This window comes from Oryctolagus cuniculus, chromosome 3 (assembly GCF_051225735.1).
Source record: "Oryctolagus cuniculus isolate XC-2025 breed Fujian yellow rabbit chromosome 3, ASM5122573v1, whole genome shotgun sequence".
Lineage (NCBI taxonomy): Eukaryota > Metazoa > Chordata > Mammalia > Lagomorpha > Leporidae > Oryctolagus > Oryctolagus cuniculus.
Window position 1 is genome coordinate 60984264 of NC_142869.1, and position 17463 is coordinate 61001726.

The 17463-nt window shown below is 42.3% G+C and overlaps 1 protein-coding gene, 1 long non-coding RNA gene and 1 pseudogene across 5 annotated transcripts in view; 1 reads left to right on the forward strand and 2 right to left on the reverse strand.

Annotated features, from left to right (window-relative positions):
- LOC103348789 (uncharacterized) overlaps positions 1-732 on the reverse strand; it is a 38422-nt gene extending 37690 nt beyond the window's left edge. Inside the window, exon 1 of the long non-coding RNA XR_016230730.1 lies at positions 524-732. This is a non-coding gene — a long non-coding RNA (uncharacterized LOC103348789). The remainder of the gene's footprint in view (positions 1-523) is intronic.
- A 1235-nt stretch (positions 733-1967) lies between these two features.
- The window catches only part of CWC22 (CWC22 spliceosome associated protein), a 74171-nt gene continuing 58675 nt past the window's right edge, over positions 1968-17463 (forward strand). The window contains exons 1-2 of one of the 3 annotated variants that reach the window (XM_070070512.2): positions 2141-2280; positions 11825-11967. The gene's annotated coding sequence lies outside the window, so the exon portion shown is untranslated. Of the gene's footprint in view, positions 2281-11824; positions 11968-17463 lie in introns of all 3 variants that reach the window. The other 2 variants (XM_089328029.1, XM_051848386.3) reach the window with 2 other exon arrangements.
- On the reverse strand, positions 15855-17219 carry LOC138848968 (protein AF1q-like; annotated as a pseudogene). Its single transcript, XR_016230732.1, has one exon. The product of XR_016230732.1 is annotated as a protein AF1q-like (transcript).

Here is a 17463-nt window from a genome sequence, read left to right on the forward strand (position 1 = left end):
TAAAAATATTAAAAAAAAGAATGGATGAGCTAAAGGTAGTCAACTCAACAAAAAACTCTGAATCTCTTACCTGTCCAGTTTTCAAGCCATTAATTGGGACTTAATTGGGTTTTGGAAAGAAACATCCTGCAATATCAAGTCAGGTATACACAGTCATGATTCCTCTGATCCTTCCCCAAAGAGAGTCACTTCCAATTATCTGAATTATGGCACACAAGGAAAGGGGAACTGGTAAATGCACAGCAGCAGCGAACAATGACACCTAAAGATAGGAAGCACCATTATGGCTCTCCTGCTGGAAGGAGGTGAATTGTAGTTTTGGAGTCAGGGCCAGCCATCTTTTTCACAATGGCTTCACTGGGATCACAGGCAAAACTAGTAGCCAGTTACGCAGTCCCAAGTGTAAAATTGGGATTGACATACTTCAAAGGTGGTACATTTCCATATATTTCCTGTGACCTGTAAAGTAAAAGCTACCATAGTGGGTATATTAGTCAGCTTCTTGTTACTACAATTAACATACCTGAGAAGGGCTACTTGGAAGGAAGAAAACTGATTTTGGCTTACAGTGCTGGCAGCTCACAGTCCAAGATCAGGCAGTCCCATTGGTTTATGCATTTGATGAGGCTGGAGGCTGGTGTGGGACACACATATGGTGAACCGGGAAGCAGAGAACAGTTGAGTAGAAGGAGGCTTATATAATCAGCTCTCTCACAAGAACCACCTTCTGATGGCAAGCTCCCAATGATCTAAATACTTCCTAGTGAGCCCACCTTCCAGACACCATAATTGGATTAAGCCTCAACCCTTAATCCTTCAACCATTAACATTGACCTGTTAATGGTTAACATAAGACTTTGAGGATCAAGTCCTCAACCTACAGACCTTTGGGGAACACACAAACTATCATCCAAACTGTAACAGTGGATAAGGCTAAGCAAAAGTCTTTGAACTTTCTCTCTTGGCCAAGAGAGCAATCAAAATCAGTGTCATATGTGAATAGTAGAGTTTAATGATACCCAGAATAGAAAAAAAAATTTTTTAAATGATATCCAGAAAAATGTCAAGGTTGTATGATAATGCCAACATAGCTCCAATTAATTTTGACGGTCTGATCTAAAGAAATCAACTGAATTAGGATAATTATTATAGACTATAGCAACTTCAACCAAGTATTAGCCCAATTGCAGTTGTATATCAAGCATTGCATCATTGATAAAACAGAATATAGGTGGGTACTGCTTTTACTCCTTACAAATCAGGAAATGGACACAGAATGTGAAGTAACTTACTCGAAGTCAATGATTCATGAATAAATCCATCGTTTAAGCATAAGTAGCCCAGCTCCATTTTGTTTTTTAATGCCTTTAATCTCTGCAACTAGGAAAGAGTTAGAAGCACAAATAACCTAAAATTGTAATGAAGTATTTGCAGAAACCAGTCCTGGTTTAAAAAAGCAAGAGAACTCCCCAAACAGTTAACAATTACTTGGACTTCTGGGTTTTGTGATTGCAAAAACGAAAGTTCAAGGAAATTGTTTGATTGAAGCCCTACCTCTGAACTCTGTATAAGACAGTTTCTAACTCAGCTGCGGAATCTCTTTATCTCGACAGTGTCTTGTCACCTGGTATCTTAGCCCAAAGAGAGACATCATCGTCTTCACAGAATTAGCTTCTCTCAGTCTATTAATGGGCTAATATTCTCTTGGAACTTAGTAGGCACTTAATCATTTAGTAACATTTTGCTTAATATGCTCTTGGTCAAACCAAAATGTCTGAGAGGATTTCTGTTTTTTAATATTTTCACGGAAACGTGACCACGGAGGACTACTTTTCTGCCAACCGCAGAGAAACAGTTTTGGATTATAATTAATCTTATCAAACCCTAATTACTCTCAGGTATTCTGTGAGCAGCCTGGAGGCAGTCGCAGATGCTTATATCCAAGAACTACAATTCCCATCGTCCACTGGGGCCTTCTCGCCTAAAACTACAATTGCGGTTAGTCATTTCCGTCTGACGAGAGGGAGGATGCTGGTCTTTGTAGTTCGGGTCTACTTGCTTTTCGTTGCCGTGTTGGTAAGGAGACAGTATGATTAGATGCACTGCTTTCAATCTGGCGTTGTGATGTGGTGTTTAAGGTAACCTAATAGGCAAAGCGCGTCAAACCCAAATGAGCGTCCGGTTTTTACGTACTTCACGCTCCGCCTTCCTCCTCTTGCCGGTGCCCGGGAAGGGGAAGTGACGTGCATCCGGTGTAATGGCGCCGCGGTGGAGCTCTAGGTAATTACCGAACTCGGTCGAGTCGTCCCGGGGAGGCAACTGCAGTGGGGGGTCGCGGGTTGTTGGACCGGGAGGGATAGTGAGGAGGTCTGTGGGCGGGGGGAGTATGCCGCCGGGTCCGGCTGTGGGCGGCCCCGGGAGCGCGTTGCCGTCCTCCCGCCACGCGCGGGCCCGCGAGGTTGGGCTAAGCGAGCGGGTTGGGCCGAGTCGCCCCGTCAGGTGGAGAGTGGGCGGCCGTGAGCTGGCTCTCCGCCTGCGCGGACGGACCTCAGGCTCGTGAGGTTCCTGCGCCGTACCTTGGCCGTGTCTCAGTTGCTGGGTGACTGCATCCGAGCTGGTTCTTCCTCCCGCCGTGTGCAGTGTTTTGGGCGCGGGTCACTTCGAACCTCTCGAGTTAGGGGGTTTGCCCAGGCCCTTACCTAGTGCCCGGGTCCCAGGGACTCGGGAATAGGATTAATGAACTATAGTTCATTTAAGAGATAGGTAACTGACTTTAAAGCCTCTCGGCGGAGTACTATCCCTGTGACTCTCTTTGTAAAATTTCACTAGTGGTTTCTTTTTCATGTATTTGCCCTGCCATTTACTGATACTTACAGATGTTTAGTCCTGGGAACCCCTCCTTTTCCATTGTCTTCATCTATCGTCTTTCGTCCTGCCGTTAGTTGAACCACTTCCAATAAGATTGACAACTCCTTAACTTGGTCCTCCGGTTCGTCACTCTCTGCTGAGCTCTGGAGTCCTACAATACACTTCAATGTAATGGTGATATGATAGTTAATTTTGCTTGGACTAACTGAAATAGCGTCTTTACCTGTATTTACTTAATCCTCCGTGCTTTGAGGGGAGTGAGAATGAGAAATTTGGGAAAAGGCTATTCTGGGTGTAGGAGTTGGGTGATTTAAATGTGATGAGTTTCCTTTGTGTTATGAGATATCAACAGACTAGAAATAGCAGATAAACGAACAAAGTTGGTCTTAAAAAAGATCAGTTAGCCTCCCTCTTCCCTATCTGCATTTAGATTTATTTAGGAACACAGGAGTTAACATCAGTTATCCTGTGGAAGGGCAGACTTAGGATTAGCGTTAAAAGTGCGGGTTTGGAAGCGTTGCTACAGGCAGTTGTCTATAGGAGAAGGAAATGACTTGTGTGGGTGCTGGGTGATGGACTGGCAAGCCAGAGATTGCAGTCTTGCTTCAGTGATTATTAGATTTATCACTTGGGGCAAGTGTACTAACATCTTTAGTCTCAGAGTCCTTGTCTAAAGGTAATAATAGTTGTAGTAATAACTGCCTGGCTCACTGGTTGAGTCTGAAGGCATTGCATGTCCGGCAGGGTGCTCCCGGGCTGGCCTCCGGTGTTTTAACATTGTTAATATATGATAGAGTTAATGAGTTTTCTCTGTTCCTTAGTGCTTGTTCTTTGCTTCTGAATGTTGCCACTTTTAAGTGCTCGTGTCACTTTTGTGGAATCTTTCCTAACTCATTGGAGTTCTGAGATTCTTTTACTGGTACTTTAGAGGCCAAAAAGCTTTTTCTATTACCCTGGCTTAGTGGTTCCTAAAATGTGGTTTTCCAAGTCGGCAGCACCGGTATCTCCTTGGAACTTGTTAGTCATGTAATAATTGTTGAATCAAAAACTGGGGCATGGGACCCATCTGTATGTTTTTTACCAGACCATAAAAAAGCTAATGCCTTAGAGATATGCTGTGGTTCCCCAAATCAGGTTGCCTGCCCTCTTTGTTCCAAATTATTTGATTCGTGGCCAACCAGTTTCCCATCATTATCATTTCACCACATCCTTCCCTGCTTTGGGTAGTTTGGCTTACTCACTTTTGCAATTCTGATGCTTCCTAGACTACTTAACTACTTTTATAAAACACCTTTCTTTGTTAGTTTTCTCATTTGCTGAATTGTTAGAGATTATCTCATAATTTTGCATTGCCAAATGACCTACAGTGGTTTGTATTTGACATCACTTCAACAAAGGAGACAGTGGCACTTTATGTGTCTGTAGTACCCTTTATGTGCCTATACTATGCCTTAACTTGAACGGTAGTTGCTATTTATTGCCATCTTGTATGTAGACTGAATTTTGCTCTACCTGGTTTATCCCTAACTTAGTCATGACTATCCTAGAGCTATTCTAAGTAAGAAAAAAGGGGCTATTGGTAATATATATATATATATGATTCCACCTATGTTTTGGAGGGCTTCCTTGTTGAATTTCCCTTTCTGTTAAAGTCTGACAGTTCTGCCATTGGAGGGTAATGGGACAATAAGGCCTGCTGGTTTCCTACTGCAAGCATTTCTCAAGTGAACATTGAAAAGAGACATTTCGAGGCTTTCAACAAAGTACACTCTCAAAGCATTTTCTTTAAAAAGAGAACTTCAGGAGAAGAAGCAGTACATTAAAGCAGACCTTTGCTACTGTAGCCAGGCTAGCAAGACTTCCCAGTGAGCAGACACCAGAAAGGGACTATGGGCTGCTTAGGCCTGGGGACACATCAAGAGCTCCTGTAATTGAAGAATAGCTGGCTAAAGAGAGAGTGGGACTGTGGGCAGCTCATGTTTAACCTACCTTTGAGCCTAACTCATAAATGGGTCATACTAGACAGCACTTCCACTGAAAACATCTGTGGTCCTTGCCTGAATGAGTCTGTCAGGACAGCTTTATTGCAACCATGGTGACAGGAGTGGCCGTGCTGGAATGGAGTGCAGTTTGTTCGCTACTTGATAAATTTGCTGTAGAGGCCACCACCTCCAAAGATTCTTTACACCAGAATGTGGTTGACTAAATGGCTCTCAGAATGATCAGAAAGGCCCCTCTTGGAGCTGTGCTGTCTGTTAAGAATGTATCCAGCCCATATATTCAGTGACCTGAAAAGGAACAGATTTTGGGGGAGGGGGACAGACAACAGTGGTATGATTGTATGGTGAAGACATATAGCACACTCCATAATTAGGCATGTTTTTATAAATTGAACTGTACCTTTAGGGTCAGTTTTTCTCTTGTAATTTCTGGGAAGGAACTCAATAATAGGGAAGTTTATACAAACTGCTTTCTGGGTTAACATGGAGCAAAAACAAATATGCAAAGGCACGTGACAGTGCTGTCTTGCTGCAGTTGGCAACAAACAGCTTGGTGGTCCCAAAAGAAATAGGAATTATAGGTGGAACAAGGCATTTCTTCATAAGGAAGTTGTCAAGTAGTGCGATGGAGAAGTCTGTGTAGGAAAAGCTAGGGATAATTATCCAGAGTCCACACTCTTCCCCTTTTGATTTTAGAGTTGTGATTTGTTAAGTGGTAATGCTGTCCTAGGTTCTGAATGTAAAGCAGTGACCCAGACCCCTAGGGATCCAATATATTCATGAAAGGTCTTTCATGCTTTAGCTTTATGGGTCTCTCATGTTCCCTTTCATTACTTTTCAGTTTTCCTTGTGCATGCTGTGCACTTCTCATACAAGCTAGAATTCTCTGTTGTCTTGTCTTTGAATATTTACACATGCTGAGCTCATTTCCAAAATGACCTTTTCCACCTTCCCATATGGTAATTTCTACTGGTCCTTTAACACTGAGTTTCAGTACCAACTTCTTTCTGTACATCGCAGATCCACTTAGTTGTACTTCATCTTTTCCTGTAGTACGGTGTTTATGATACAGCATTCAACAGCTTCATGGAAAATGTAATTACAAGATAAATTTAGAGGTGAGCACTTGGCCTGATGGTTAAGACATTGGTTAGGATGCCCAAGTTTCGAATCTGGACTGCCTGGGTTCAGTGCCTGGCTCTGGCTCCTGATTTCAGCTGCTTTCTAATGTGGACACTAGGAGACAACAGTAATGACAGAAGTTAGTTGGGTTCCTTCCATCTATGTAGGAGACCTTGACTGAACTCCTGGCTCCAGCCTCCAAACCATTACAGGCGTTTGGAGATGAACAAATGGATGAGACCAATAATGTTTTGCTGCAAAATATTTTGTGAAATCCATGCATAGTTGTTTTTTTTCCCGTAATATGCTTATTTTCTGTGAACTTTTTGGAAACCTTTCATAGCTACAGCACTTAACACTTTTCTTCCGTACCTGAGAATAGGAACTTTGACCTGCCAGTTCTGTTTACCTTGTGTGCTGTTTAATATATATCATCCTCCTGTACACTGGCCCATCTTTAGTGAAAAGAGCATGGTTGTACTTCTCTTTCTGTTAGCATCACTCTTCCTCATTTTTTCTGTAAGTACTTTTCTGAGCCATTTAATGAAAATATGAACTGTGGCCCTAACCGTATCGTTTTTTGGTCTTTTCCTATAACAGACTTTTTCAGTTGTTATAACCTCTGAAAGAGAGACTCTTCTGCACAAATGCAGCTTGAGCAAATGAAGAAGGAAAGTGTTGAGTGGGTGACTGGAAGCCCTAGAGCTATTTCTTTATTTTACTACCAAGCATTTAGTAGAGTGGTGAGGACTTGGGTATAGGTTTGAAATGTGAAGTTTTGTTTCATCTTTGTTATCATGAAAATGTGATACATTTGCTTAAGGAATGAGACGTGGGGGTTGCTGAGGGAAGTTCAGTCCTGTTGCTCTGGAGCTGTTTCTCTCTTGAAAAAAAAAAAAAAAAGATAGGTAAAAGACACTTGGCTGCCTTCTAAAATGAAACTAAGGTGGTCTCATTATGGGATCTTCTCTAAATGAAAATTTCCCCTAACCGCCTGTGAGTGTATATAGTGTCAGAGAGATCAGAAGAAAAACAGGTACAGATTTATTTTGTCTGTGAACTGAGGAGGTAGCGTCAGTAGGATTTGGTGACTGAGAGAAGAGAAGGAAATTGCCATCTGGGAAGCTCTAGAGGGAACATTTTAGAGGAAGAGCTGCTTTGAAATAGGAAGAGGAAGAGTTCCAGTTTGGCCTTCCTTAAACTTGGTCTTTGGAATACCTACTGAGAGGTTTCCTGTAGCCAGCTGAGCATAGGATTTGGAACTTGTCTGTGGAGAAGATTCGGCTGGAGTAAAAATTTTGTTTTCCCATGTTAGGTGAAGGTGTACGATGGAGGTGGTCTTTCAGAGAGAAGATGGTGAAAGAAAAGGACTATTCATTTAACAAATATGTGTTGAGAATGTAGTATTGAACGAAACAGACAAATGTCCATGAGCAAGACTAAACTTTGAGGGAGGGTAGTCTTTTTGTTTTAAAGTTTATTTTTTTAATTTTTTTTAAGATTTATTTATTTTTTATTTTTTTGATAGGCAGAGTTAGACAGTAGAGGGAGAGACAGAGAGAAAGGTCTTCCTTCCATTGGTTCACCCCGCAAATGGCCACATGGCCAGTGCGCTGTGCTGATCTGAAGCCAGGAGCCAGGTGCTTCCTCCTGGTCTCCCATGGGTGCAGAGCCCAAGCACTTGGGCCATCCTCCACTGCTTTCCCGGGCCACAGCAGAGAGCTGGCCTGGAAGAGGGGCAACCGGGACTAGAACCTGGGGTGCCGGCGCTGCAGGTTAAGGATTAGCCAAGTGAGCTGTGGTGCCAGCCTTTTTTTTTTTTCTTCTTCTTCATCAATTTGAAAGGCAGAGTGACAGAGAAATTTTCCATCTCCTGGTTTACTCCACAAATGCCAAAAATAGCCAGGTCTGGGAGAGCCAGAAGCAGGAACCAGAAACTCCATCCAGATTTCCCATGTGGGTAGCAGCGGCCCAAGCTGCCTCCCAGGATGCATTAGCAGGAAGTTGGATCTGAAGCAGAGGTGGTGGGACTCAACCTGGCACTGTGACATGGGATGCAGGTGTCTTTTTTTAAAGATTTATATATTTACTTGAAATTCAGAGTTACAGAGAGGTAGAGGCAGAGAGAGAAAGAGGTCATCCATCTACTATTTCACTCCCCAGATGGCTGTAACGGAAGCAGGAGCTTCCTGCAGGTCCCCCATGGTGGGGGTGGTGCAGGGGCCCAAGGACTTTGGCCACCTTTACTGCTTTTCCCTCGCCATAGCAAAGAGCTGTATCAGAAGTGGAGCACCTGGGACTTGAACCAGTGCTTATAGGAGATGCTGGCACTGTAGGTGGTGGCTTTACGCGCTGTGCCACAGCGCTGGCCCCAAGGGATGCAGGTGTCTTAAACAATGGCTTACCCTGCTGCACCATAGCACTTGCCCCAAGGAATAGTAAATCTTTTTTTTTTTTTAAGGTTTATTTTATTTATTTGAAATGCAGAGGTATATAGAGACAGATGTCTTCCTTCCACTGGTTCACTCCCCACATGGCCATAATGGCCAGGGCTGAGACAGGTCAAAGCCTGGAGGTTCTTCCAGGTCTCCCACCTGAGTACAGGGGCCCAAGCACTTGGGCCATCTTCTGATGCATTCCCAGGTGCCTTAGCAGGGAGCTGGATTAGAAGTGGTGCAGCCAGGACTCGAACCGGAGCCCAGATGGGTTGCTAGTGTTGTAGGCTTTACCTGCTGTGCCAAAATACCTGCCCCAAAGGATAGGAAATCTTAGGGGTGGGTAGAAGAGGAAAACCAGATGAAGGTGGTGTCTCTGTAGGTTGAGAAATGAGAACTTCGAGAAGGGCATTAGCAGTAACCCATAGCAGTGACAAAGGGAGTAGCCCTTGGATTTAGCAGCCAGAAGATTGTTGTATAACCTTGATACATGCTGTAGAGGAGTGGGAAAGGAAAGCCACATTACAGTGGCTAGAGCGGTTAGTGGGGCATGAAGAATTGGAGACAGGAAGTGTGGATCAGAAACATCTCAGCTCTGTAGGGAAAGAGAACTAAAGAGGGGATGTAATAAAGGGAATTTATTACATAAATGCCACTATTTAGCTTCAGTTGAATCAGTGACAAAGAACCCCAGATGTAGAGATTTTCTTTAAAGCAATCTCAAAAGGAAATAAATACTATAAGTCAGAGAAGGCTGATTGAAATTTTGAAACAAAAATAGACAAATTTCTGCTCTCACAGATTCCACGTTCTGACAAAAAAGCAGTACATCCAGAATCTTCCTGTGTACCAGTAAATTTTTAAAATTCAGAAGAATATTTCTATGTGATTTTATGTCATTGCTTACTTAAATGTGGACTACATGGACTAGCTTCGTGATGCAGAAAAAGAATGGAGATATCAGCTGGCACTGCGGCTCACTAGGCTAATCCTCCACCTGCCACGTCGGCACACTGGGTTCTAGTCCTGGTCAGAGTGCCGGATTCTGTCCCAGTTGCTCCTCTTCCAGTCCAGCTCTCTGCTATGGCCCAGGAGTGCAGTGGAGGATGGCCCAAGTCCTTGGGCCCTGCACCCCATGGGAGACCAGGAGAAATACCTGGCTCCTGGCTTCGGATCAGCGCGGTGCACCGGCTGCAGCACTCTGGCTGCCGCGGCCATTGGAGGGTGAACCAACAGAAAAAGGAAGACCTTCTCTCTCTCTCTCACTGTCTACTCAGTCTGTCAAAAAAAAAAAAAAAAAAAAAAAAGAAGAAGAAGAAGAAAGGAGGATATCTCCTCACAGCTAATGAGTAATTTTCAGTGTAAGACATTGGTGGCATCAAGTTCATTGAAATGTCATTTTTTTTCTCATCTGAATCTTAATGTTGTAAGATGTCCCCAAGTGGGGATTTTCTCCCCTGCACGGTGTCACAGACAAGTCAAATGCTTCCGTTTTTAAATTTTTTATTTTTATTTTTTATTTTTTGCCAGGTAGAGTTAGTGAGAGAGAGACAAAGGTCTTCCTTTTGTTGGTTCACCCCCCAAATGGCTGCTATGGCCTGAGCACTGCACCAATCCGAAGCCAGGAGCCAGGTGCTTCCTCCTGGTCTCCCATGCGGGTGCAGGGTCCAAGCACTTGGACCATCCTCTACTGCCCTCCCGGGCCACAGCAGAGAGCTGGACTGGAAGAGGAGCAACCGGGACAGAATCCGGTGCCCCAAGCGGAGGAGTAGCGTAGTGAGCCACGGCGCCAGCCTGTTTTTTAATTTTTATTTTAAAGGTTTTTGTTTATTTTGAAAGGCAGAGTTACAGAGAGATCTTCCACCCACTAGTTCACTCCCCAAATGGCTGCAATAGCTGGGGCTGGGCCAGCCGAAGCCAGCAGCTTCATGCAGATCTCCCGCATGGCTGGCAGGGGCGTAAGCACTCAGGCTATCTGTCTCTGCTTTTCCAGACATGTTAGCAGGGAGCTGGATTGAAAGTGGTGCAGTGGGACTTGAACTGGCGCCCATATGGGGTGCTGACAAGGCAGGCAGCCAGCTTAACCTGCTGCACATTTCTCGCCCCAAATGCTTTTATATTGTGTTTATTCTTTGTTACTCAAATCAAATAGTATACAGAACTGAGATAAATGCAGAATTTGCGATTTCATAGCCTCTAGTTAACAGTCTGAAGTACTTTTTACAAGTGTTACTAAAGATTTTGCTTTCTGGTGCTTGCTGAAACAGAGAAGATTCTTCATTGTTTTGAATTTGGTGCTCCCATGAGTACTACGTCTCCTTTTGTAAAATATGCCCTTTGCTCAGGAAAGCAGGTGTGATTTTGCTTAGTTGCTTGTGCTTGCTTGTGACAAGGGGAAAAATTTAATAATTCATCATAAAATCTACATAGTGATGCTAAGAAGAGCAAGGAGAGCTATAAACTCCAGATAAATTGCTCTCACTGCAGGAATTTCCAATTAGTCTAAGTATCAAGCATGCACATGTTGAACTCTCAGAATTTCCCTACAGGCATATTCTGTATAAATTTGGACAATGATGGTACTTCATGCATTTTCGGTTAGAACTGCAGCAGCAGTCGACTTGATGCTATTACCAATTTCACACTTAAATTCCGAGATACGGAAATGTAACAGATTGCACTTGAAATTACTTGTTGATGAAGTTTGAAGGGTAGAATGGGAAAGGAAGAGACTGATAAAGAAAACTCATTAAATAAGTAAGGCAACTAGAAATAAAACATTTAGAAAATTGCCTTTTTTTTTTAAAGGCATAGGGAGTGGGATGGGAACTGGGTTTAAGACCCCAAAGGGGGCCGGCACTGTGGCGTAGCGGATAAAACCACCACCTGCAGTGCTGACAACCCATATGGGCACTGGTTCGAGTCCCCGGCTGCTCCACTTCCAATCCAGCTCTCTGCTATGGCCTGGGAAAGCAGTGGAAGATGGCCCAAGTCCTGGGGCCTCTGTACCTTTGTCAGAGACCCAGAAGAAGCTCCTGGCTTTGGACTGCTGCAGTTCCAGCCACTGTGGCTATCTGGGGAGTGAACTAGTTGATGGAAGACACCTATCTCTCTGTCTACCTTTCAAGTAAATAAATCTTAAAAAAAAAAAAAAAAAAAAAAAAAAAGACCCCAAAGGAATAGCAAAGGAAAATGTTCTATCTTGCATAACACAGGCATGCATTTGATTTCCTCATGTTTTATGTGGTCACAGTGAATTCTAGGTATGCTAATTAAAGGAATTAAAATTAAGCATTTGTGGGGCTGGTGCTGTGGCATAGCAGGTAAAGCTGCCGCCTGCAGTGCCAGCATCCCACATGGGTTCTGGTTTGAGTCCTAGCTGTTCCTCTTCCAATCCAGCTTCCTGCTATGGCCTGCAAAAGCAGTAGAAGATGGCTCAAGTCCTTGGGCATCTGCACCCACATGGGAAATCCTGAAGAAGCTCCTGGCTTCAGATTGGCACATCTCTGGTCTTTGCGGTCATCTGGAGAGTGAACCAGCAGGTGGAAGACCTCTCTCTCTCTCTCTGCCTCTCCTCTCTGTGTGACTCTGACTTTCAAATAAATAACTCTCTTAAAAAAAAAAAATAAGCATTTGTGAAAAGTAATGCTTCATTATAGTATCACAGCCTTTCCCATCTTCAACTTTTTAAGGATCAGCTCAGTTTTGGATGGAAAGTTTTCTGGATCATAGAGACTGTACCATTTTATGTTCACTAATGTGACATCAATTTATTAATGCTGGCGTTATTGTAGGGATGTGGTGTCAGATTGTTTTGACATCAGATAAAACTGGCTTTGAATTTTAGCTCTGTCATTTAGTAGCTATAATTTACTTGGACAAATTGCTTCAACTTTTTTTTTTTTTTTTCAACTTTTTGTATGTGCTTCAGTTCCCACATTGAAAAATAAGGCCAAAAAACAAAAATCACCAAAACAGATTATATTGAGTATTGAATAAGACTGTATAAATGTTTATAAATTGTGTCCATAATTTATTATGTTTAAAGAATACTAAGGGGACTGGCACTGTGGCACAGTGGGTTAAAGCCCTGGCCCAAAGTGCCAGCATTCCATATGGGTGCCGGTTCTAGTCCTGGCTGATCCTCTTCCAATCCAGCTCTCTGCTGTGGCCTGGGAAAGCAGTAGAAGATAGCCCATTCCTTGGGCCCCTGCACCCACGTGAGAGAGTTGGAGGAAGCTCCTGGCTTCTGGCTTCGGATCAGCACAGCTCCGGCTGTTGTGGCCATCTGGGGAGTGAACCAGTGGATGGAAGACCTCTCTCTCTCTGTCTCTACCTCTCTCTGTAACTCTTTCAAATAAATAAAATAAATATTTCTTTAAAAAGAATACTGATATAGATACTCTTTTATATGCATCAGCAAGCATATTAGCCATGAATGTGTAGGAATTAATACGTTTGGAATGTAAGTGTCTTATTTCAATTGGTATATTACCACGTTTTTCACTATATGTAAGTTGTGAAGTTTCTAAGTGACTCATACTTTAAGAAAAATTGAGAAGCAAGGTTTCTCATTCAGAGTTGGGAAACTGAGGAGACTTGGATATTGGAATTACCTTCCTTTCCCCCTCTCATCTTTTCTGGCTTAGATAGGCATGAATATGTGAGGGTTCATCAAAAAAATTAAAAGAAATGGAATTAAAAGTTAAATTTATTTTGCTGCAGAAAAAATTCTGCAATCCAAATCTTTAGAAACTTCATAAAAATATGTATTATGAAAAAACTGTGGGCTTCCATTATTTTCAAATATTTATTTATTTGAAAGAGCTACAGAGAGAGAGAGATATTGATCTTCCATCCTCTGGTTCACTCCCCAGATGACCACAACAGCCAGGAATGGGCCAGGCTGAAGCCAGACTGAAGCATCTTCCATGTAGATGCAAGGGCCCAAGCACTTGGGCCATCCTCCACTGCTTTCCCAGGCACATTTGCAGAGAGCTGGATCAGAACTGGAACAGCCAGAACTCAAACAGGCGCCTATATGGGATGCCAGCATTGCAGGCAGCAGCTTTACCCGCTGTGCCACAGAACCAGCCCCATCATTTTTTTTTTTTAAAGATTTATTTTATTTATTTGAAAGAGTTATGGAGGGAGGTAGAGACAGACAAAGGTCTTGCATCTGCTGGTTCACTCCCCAGATGGCCACAATGGCTGGAGCTGTGCTGATCCGAAGCCAGGAGCCAGAAGCTTCTGCCGGGTCTCCCACGTGGGTGCAGTGCCCAAGGACTTGGTCTATCTTCTGCTTTCCCAGGCCATAGCAGAGAGCTGTATCAGAAGTGGAACAGCCAGAACTAGAACCGGTGCCCATACGGGATGCCAGTGCTTCAGGCCAGGGCTTTAACCCACTGCGCCACAGAGCCAACCCCTATGTTGTTTTTTTTTATACTGTGCTCAATATTTTCTCTTTATCTTTGATTTTCAGTCATTTGACTATAGGTTGAGCATCCCTTGTCTGAAATGTTTGGGATCAGAAATTTTTCAGGTTGTAGATGTTTTTGGATTTTGGAATATTTGTTTAGAGTTTATTAGATTGTTTTAACTTGAAATCTACAGTGCTTCAAAATCTGAAACTTTTCTGTATGTCATACATGCTTTCAGATTAAGGATACTTCATTTGTATTCATCTATGTCTATGACTAGTGTAAGTGTGGCTTTAAAAAATATTTATCCTACTTTATACACTCAAGCAATTTACAGATTCTCAAATTTGTAAAATTGGAGCAATGTTGGCTTTTTTTTCATTGAAGTTTTTTTGTCTTAATGTTAATTTTCTTCTTGGACTTCAGTTGCATGTATATTCGTTCCTTTGATATTGTCCCACATGACCTTCATTAAAATTTTTGTTTCTGTGTTTTTTTTTCCCAAAGAAAATTAATGAGTATAAATTTTATAAGCACAGCTTTAGGAATATAAAATGATTCTTCCCACCATACCTGCCCTCCCACCTCACCACTTCGTCCCTCTCCCATTCCTGTTCTCCATAAGATTTGTTTTCAATTAACTTTATACACATACCAACTCTACATTAAGTAAAGATTTCAACAGTTTTAACTCCCTTCCCCACACAACATATAAAGTACTGTTTGAGAACAAGTTTTGCAGTTAATTCTCATAGTACAACTCATTAAGGAGAGAGGTCTTACATGGGGAGTAAGTGCACAGTGACTTCTGTTGTTAATTTAACAATTAAAACTCTTTATGTATGTCAGTGATCACCCAAGGCTCCTGATATGAGCTGCCAAGGCTATGGAAGCCTTTTGAATCCACAATCTCCATCAGTATTTAGACAAGGCCATATGCAAAGTAGAAGTTCTCTCCTCCCTTCAAAGAAAAGTACATCTTTCTTTGATGGCCCTTTCTTTCCACTAAGGTCTCTCTCATAGAGATCCTTCATGTAGGACATTTTTTTGCCACAATATCTTGGCTTTCCATGCCTGAAATGTTCTCATGGGCTTTTCAGCCAGACCAGAATGCCTTGTGGGCTGACTCTGAGGTCAGAGTGTTATTTAGAGTGATTGTAATTCTGAATCTGCTGTGTGGACTGCTTCCTGTGCTGGAACATTCTCCCCTTTTTAATTCTTTCTATTATTAGTACCAAAAAACACTTGATCTTATTTATATGATCCTTTAACACTTAATCCTATCTATATCATGGTCACTTTAATGCTTAATATGGTCGCTTTAACACTTAAGATGGCATTTTTATCACATAGCTTAATGAAATTTGGGGTACCATAACAAGTTTTTAAACTATACACTTAGAAGAAGTAAGTCCATAGGAATGTATGCAGAACTATACAGCTTTACAGTTACAAACTTTCTCCTACCTGTCTTATTCCCACTCTTATTTTTTACCGAGATCTATTTTCTATTGACTTTATACACATATGATTAACATTATGTTAAAGAGTTCAACAAATAGTATGGAGAGAAAAAAGATTGTTCCTTGACAGTCAAGGACTACCAAGTCATTGCTTCTTAAAGTTTCAATTTCACTCCTACAGATTTCCATTTAGGTGCTCTATTGTTGTCATAGATCAAGAAGAATATATGGTATTTGTCCCTTTGGGACTGGTTTATTTCACTAAATATGATGTTTTCCAGAATCATCCATTTTGTTGCAAATGATCAGATTTCCTCCCTTCCTCCCTCCCTCCCTCCTTTCTTTTTTTTTCTTTTTCTTTTTTTAATGCTATGTGGTATTCCCCAGAGTATATATCCCATAATTTCTTTATCCAGTCTTTGGTTGATGGGCATTTAGGTTAATTCATGTCTTTTTTTTTTCCCCCCAATATTCCATTATCTGAACCCTTTACTTTGTGCCTTGAGGGCTTTTGAGAGAAACATAGATAGATAAATCATACATACATACATACATACATGCAGTTCAAACTCTGGCAGATTCATCAGCACACCAACACAATAGAGGGAGAAAGAACAAGATTAAAATGGGTAAGGTATGGAAAGGCAAGACAATGAGGGAAAGGTGGTGGGAGAAGTCTCAGCCTTAGAGCAAGTCCAGTTCGAAAGAGTGGATGCTGGCAATGGGAGCCCTCCAGAAGTTGAAGGTGCTGTACTCAAGGAGAGCGTCACCTTCAAGGTTCTTCTCTGCTCCAGGTGCTTGCCCAGTCACATTGCCAAGCGCTGCTGTCCTTCATCTTATAGGTGGGTGTATCTGACAGACCCAAGCCTTCCAGTTCTGACAGATCCAGTTCTGGGATAGGCATCCTCCAGAAAAGAAAGGAGCTGTATTGGCTACTCACGGGGTCCCTCATAGCTTCCTGTTATTAAGGAATTACTAGCGTGCTGCAGAGATGGAGGGAGTGCCTCGGGGGCTCGGGGTCCGCTCTGGGCTGGAGAGGAGGACTGCTGTTAGGAAGTGATGGCTTTGTCTTCTCACTCCCTCTCTGGCTTCGGTGAGTGAGCCTGTCCTCCCCAGGTTAATTCATGTCTTAGCTATTGTGAATTAAGTTGCAATAAACATGGAGGTGCAGATAGCTCTTTTATTTGCTGATTTCATTTCCCTTAGGTAAATTCCTAGGAGTGGGATGGCTGGGTCATATGGTAGGTCTATATTCAGATTTCTGAGGTATCTCCAAACTGTCTTCCATAGTGCTTTTACCAACAGTGGATTAGAGCACCTTTTTCCCCACATCCTAACCAGCATTTGTTTGTTGATTTCTGTATGAAACCCATTCTAACTGGGGTAAAGGGAAACGGCATTGTGGTTTTGATTGACATTTCCCTGATGGCTAGTGATCCTGAACATATTTTTGTGTGTCTGCTGACCATTTGGATTTCCTCTCTTGAACAATGTCCTGTTTAAGTCCTGTGCCCATTTCTTAACTGGGTTGTTTGTATTGTTGTGGAGTTTCTTGATCTCTTTGTAGATTCTGGTTATTAATCCTTTTTCAGTTGCATTGTTTGCAAATAATTTCTCCCGTTCTGTTGGTTGCCTCTTCACTTTCCTGAGTGTTTCATTTGCAGTACAGAAGCTTCTCAATTTGATGTAACCCTGTGTGCTAATTTTGGTTTTGATTGCCTGTGCCTCTGGGATCTTTTCTAAGAACTCTTTTCCTGTGCCAATATCTTTCAGGGTTTCCCCAGTGTTCTCTAATAATTTGATGGTATTGGGTCATAGATTTAGGTCTTTAATCCATTTTGAGAGAATTTTTATGTAAAGTGTAAGGTAGGGGTCCTACTTCATATTCCTGCATGTTCAAATCCAGTTTTCCCAGCACCATTTGTTGAAGAGATTGTCCTTGCTCCAGGGATTGATTTTAGCTCCTTGGTCAAATATAGACCTGTGTGTTGAGTCATTTGATAGTATCTGGTAGATTCCCGACAGTATTTTTTCGTTTTCTAATTTCTTCTTGTGTTTGGTCTTACTGTATAATTTCCTGTGCTTTGTCTTCTAAGATGGATTTTTTTTTTCTGCTTCACTGGTTCTGTTAAGGCTTTCCACTGCATTTTTATTT